A 5,340-nucleotide genomic window follows, 5' to 3' on the forward strand; every position below is an offset into this window, starting at 1 on the left:
TGTCAAGGATTTTTTGTTTGTCTCTAGCAAGGCAAGAGGTGGTCAAAATGCCCTGTGCCAGTGAGCTGAACTAGGGCACTGATGTGAAAAGCAGACCCTTTCTGGTAGTTGTAACCCGCTGCAAGTCATGGACCCTTGCACCTTAGACTTCCCAACCAGAAGCACTGAAGGGCCTGCTAGCTCTTGAGCCAGAGGAGCATGCCTCTTGGATTCAAGCACACTTGCTCGATCAGGGCTCGATCAGGCGAGATTTATATTAGTGGATCATAGGCCTGAAACACTCACCTGGGAGACGCAGGGTGGCTGATTTCCCGGAATGGCCCTTGATGGGGAAATCACCTCCTTTCCCCCGCCTCATTTTAGAATTGTGTGCTAGTCGCAAGACAGTGTTCAGGGGTTCATGGGTACTGCCTACTCCCAGCTGCCTCTCTGTCTTCTTCATGTAAATTGCAAGTCACGAGGAGGCACCATTGCCAATATGCTCCGCCCACCTAACCAAGAAACCTAGTTTGAGCTTGTCTGCCTGTGTTGTTGCAGGGGCAGAGTCTTCTTTGCCCAAAAGGTGGCAGGAGAGCCTCACTTCAAACGATAGAATCAACTGCTTAAGTAGAAACCAGCATGGTAGTTACTGTCATAAAGTGCAGCTCTAACAGAAGGTGTGCCTGAGACGCCCCTTCCAGTAATACACAGAATTTTGATTGAGGGCCCAGCCGATGGGTTGGTGGATTTCTCCTCACATGCCACAGCAGCTTCCAAAGATAGTGGTGTGAGGAGCTGGCTCTGCAAGCAGAGCAAGATTTAAGGGAAGAAAATACACCTGTCAGAAGTGGGATTTGAACCCACGCCTCCATGAAGAGACCAGAAGGCTCAGCTTCACTGAAGATCAAGCTCTCTTGAGTCTGGCGCCTTAGACCACACGGCCATCCTGACAGCCAAAACAGTGTGCAGGTTGGACTCTTCAGTCTGCACTTGTTGATTTTGCCGCTTGCAATGTTCCTATCAAAGTCGCAGCTTTAAAGGCCCCACAATATAACATGGCCAAGAAAAAAAAAAAAAACAGAACAAGAAACAATGCACATGCACGACCACCGAGGGATGCAGATAACTTTTTAGCGTCCTGCAATAGTAAAGCACGTTTTACACAGGTCACAAGTTTTTAAAGGTCATTTCTGACTAAGTGTGCATTGAGAGAGACTGAGGTTTTAGGGAGCAAACACAAAAGCTGCTGCTGCCAAGTGTTTCTGCCCGTTCTCGAACCGGGGACTTTTCGCGTGTGAGGCGAACGTGATAACCACTACACTACAGAAACAAGCTTGCTGACTTGACTGAAGGAGCACAGTTCCCCTCATATGTTTGCACGATTTCCTCTATACTTTATCAGCAGTTGCTCGGAATGCGAGGGGTAAGTGTGAAAATTGCAGCGGTGTCGGCCAGCATGCATACACTCAAACGTCCTGAAAAATCCCACAGCTGCGGGCAGAGACAGACAAATATCTGATGCCTAAATGCCAGGAAGGAGAGCCTGTGAAATCATCACACAGGGCGCACTGAGAGCAAGCAGGAAGGAAGCCAAGGCATTGTAATCCATTTTTCGCCTGAGGCAAAAAATATGTTTTGCGCAACAATGCTTCAAGTGGAATGAGAAATGTTGAGGGGTTGTGTATTTTGAGCAGGATTTGATTGTTTTCCGCTAAAATGGGCTCGTCTGGGATTTGAACCCGGGACCTCTCGCACCCTAAGCGAGAATCATACCCCTAGACCAACGAGCCTGGGCACAGAAATGCAACGGCTCCGACCCTGCTCGGAGGGTTGGTGACAGAGAGTGGGAGACTACATCCCAAAGCAAGAAACTGCACATGGTGCTCTCTTCTGCAGTACGACTAGAGTCATTTGCATGGTCTTCATCGAACATGACATAAAAAGCCTCTATCCTTTAGACATTTTGGCCCAGATTTACAAGAAAATGACTAAGCGCGACGCTGTGCCAAATTTGCAAGCCCCACGCGCCGTCATTTTCAAAATGCAGGAAAGCGCCGTATTTAGTAGAATACAGCGCACCCCTGTGCTTCCCCCTGCGCCAGCTCTAAATTAGCTGCTGAGCGCCAACGCAGCCGTTCTTGCACCATGGTACAAGGATGACTGCGTTGAGGGGGAAATTGTTTTTGTGCAGGAAGGGACACCTTCCTGCCCAAAAAAAAAATCTTCAATGGTGATTTGCTCTTACTTCTATGTGTGCTGCAGAATGCATCACACATAGAAAGAGCAAAAACAAGGAGAAATGAAAACATGTCTCCTCAGTGCGCCACTCTAACGATACCCCTGGGATGGCGTTGGATTTTGGCGCTGACGCAGATTTACGCCAACTCCTAAATCTGGAGCAGCATCAAAATGCTATGGTGTTGCTGTGGCACACTCCCAACAACACCCATTGCACGCCCCTTCCAGGGAACGCGCTGCGTGCTAAGGGGCCGTATTTACAAGGTGGTGTTAAGCCACAAAAAGTGGCTGAACGCCATCTTGTAAATACCGCGCAGTGCATAGTGCCACCGGGGCGTCACTAAAAGTGATGCTCTGGTGGCGATAGGGCCTTGTAAGTCTGGCACTTTATTTGCTCAAGGTGTGTGTTCATGGTGAGTGCAGGAAAGCTATTTTCGCTCTCGTACCTTCCTTCCTTGGCTGGCTTGAATGCTGTAGGCTCAGGCTTCATTGCAAAGGTCAAACAGTGAGCAACTGACTGCCTTAAGCTAGCGCAACTCCTCTTGGTGAGCTGTGACAGATGCCCCAGGAGCGTAGTACCTCACGATGGTGAGGGATAGACACAGTCTCTTTTATCTCAGCTTGCCTGTCAGGTGAGGCAGGAAATGCAAATACTGTGAAAAAGCCCAGCGACTCGAACCAGGGACCTTTCGCATGTGAGGTGCGCATGATAAGCACTACACTACACAAACAGACACACTTGCCGGCTTGCTTCATGTGGCTATGCATTGTACTGGAACCACCACACTATGGAAACAGACACACCTGCTTGCTTTATGTGGCTATGCATTGGACTGGGATGCAAGGATGAGGGCCAATGTTCATGACGCTCAAAGCTGAGCCTTCCGGAACACGATCTCTTCCCTTGGAAGAAAGGAACTGGGATCACTTTCATTCCAAGAGGTGATTTCAGAACTGGACCCGAAATTACCATGGAGAAGCACTGCATTTAATGTTCCTACGAGCACTGCTGCTCCAGCACAGAAAAGCAGTTGCAAAGAAATCTCGCATACCTTCATGATGCTGAACCGTCTCGACGCCAGTATAAAGCATGTATTGCATTGCAACATGACATCTTACAAGAGTGAAAAGCAGAAACACTCCTGTTTAAAACACAGACTGAACCTATAAAGGTAGGGGTTTGTCTGGGATTTGAACCGAGGTCCTCTCACACCCGAAGCGAGAATCATACCCCTATACCAACTAGACTGCCGCTGCATAGTCATTTGAAACATCTTCTGAAGCGTCTTTCAGAAAAGCAGGGCCATTTGGAGGCTCTCTCTCTCTAAGCGTGCCATAGCAATTGATGTTTTCTGTCAAGGATTTTTTGTTTGTCTCTAGCAAGGCAAGAGGTAGTCAAAATGCCCTGTGCCAGTGAGCTGAACTAGGGCACTGATGTGAAAAGCAGACCCTTTCTGGTAGTTGTATCCCGCTGCAAGTCATGGACCCTTGCACCTTAGACTTCCCAACCAGAAGCACTGAAGGGCCTGCTAGCTCTTGAGCCAGAGGAGCATTCCTCTTGGATTCAAGCACACTTGCTCGATCAGCGCTCGATCAGGCGAGATTTATATTAGTGGCTCATAGGCCTGAAACACTCACCTGGGAGACGCAGGGTGGCTGATTTCCCGGAATGGCCCTTGATGGGGAAATCACCTCCTTTCCCCCGCCTCATTTCAGAATTGTGTGCTAGTCGCAAGACAGTGTTCAGGGGTTCATGGGTACTGCCTACTCCCAGCTGCCTCTCTGTCTTCTTCATGTAAATTGCAAGTCACGAGGAGGCACCATTGCCAATATGCTCCGCCCACCTAACCAAGAAACCTAGTTTGAGCTTGTCTGCCTGTGTTGTTGCAGGGGCAGAGTCTTCTTTGCCCAAAAGGTGGCAGGAGAGCCTCACTTCAAACGATAGAATCAACTGCTTAAGTAGAAACCAGCATGGTAGTTACTGTCATAAAGTGCAGCTCTAACAGAAGGTGTGCCTGAGACGCCCCTTCCAGTAATACACAGAATTTTGATTGAGGGCCCAGCCGATGGGTTGGTGGATTTCTCCTCACATGCCACAGCAGCTTCCAAAGATAGTGGTCTGAGGAGCTGGCTCTGCAAGCAGAGCAAGATTTAAGGGAAGAAAATACACCTGTCAGAAGTGGGATTTGAACCCACGCCTCCATGAAGAGACCAGAAGGCTCAGCTTCACTGAAGATCAAGCTCTCTTGAGTCTGGCGCCTTAGACCACACGGCCATCCTGACAGCCAAAACAGTGTGCAGGTCGGACTCTTCAGTCTGCACTTGTTGATTTTGCCGCTTGCAATGTTCCTATCAAAGTCACAGCTTTAAAGGCCCAACAATATAACATGGCCAAGAAAAAAAAAAAAAAACAGAACAAGAAACAATGCACATGCACGACCACCGAGGGATGCAGATAACTTTTTAGCGTCCTGCAATAGTAAAGCACGTTTTACACAGGTCACAAGTTTTTAAAGGTCATTTCTGTCTAAGTGTGCATTGAGAGAGACTGAGGTTTTAGGGAGCAAACACAAAAGCTGCTGCTGCCAAGTGCTTCTGCCCGGTCTCAAACCGGGGACTTTTCACGTGTGAGGCGAACGTGATAACCACTACACTACAGAAACAAGCTTGCTGATTTGACTGAAGGAGCACAGTTCCCCTCATATGTTTGCACGATTTCCTCTATACTTTATCAGCAGTTGCTCGGAATGCGAGTGGTAAGTGTGAAAATTGCAGCGGTGTCGGCCAGCATGCATACACTCAGACGTCCTGAAAAATCCCACAGCTGCGTGCAGAGACAGACAAATATCTGATGCCTAAATGCCAGGAAGGAGAGCCTGTGAAATCATCACACAGGGCGCACTGAGAGCAAGCAGGAGGGAAGCCAAGGCATTGTAATCCATTTTTCGCCTGAGGCAAAAAATATGTTTTGCGGAACAATGCTTCGAGTGGAATGAGAAATGTTGAGGGGTTGTGTATTTTGAGCAGGATTTGATTGTTTTCCGCTAAAATGGGCTCGTCCGGGATTTGAACCCGGGACCTCTCGCACCCTAAGCGAGAATCATACCCCTAGACCAACAAGCC

The 5,340-nt window shown here is 48.6% G+C and overlaps 2 non-coding genes across 2 annotated transcripts; both read right to left on the reverse strand.

The window, feature by feature from the left end:
- Positions 1 to 1,697: 1,697 nt before the first annotated feature.
- TRNAP-AGG (transfer RNA proline (anticodon AGG)) lies at positions 1,698 to 1,769 on the reverse strand. Its single transcript has one exon. It is a non-coding gene; the product is annotated as a tRNA-Pro (tRNA).
- Positions 1,770 to 5,268: 3,499 nt separating this feature from the next.
- On the reverse strand, positions 5,269 to 5,340 carry TRNAP-AGG (transfer RNA proline (anticodon AGG)). Its single transcript has one exon. It is a non-coding gene; the product is annotated as a tRNA-Pro (tRNA).

This window comes from Pleurodeles waltl, unplaced genomic scaffold, assembly GCF_031143425.1.
Source record: "Pleurodeles waltl isolate 20211129_DDA unplaced genomic scaffold, aPleWal1.hap1.20221129 scaffold_412, whole genome shotgun sequence".
Lineage (NCBI taxonomy): Eukaryota > Metazoa > Chordata > Amphibia > Caudata > Salamandridae > Pleurodeles > Pleurodeles waltl.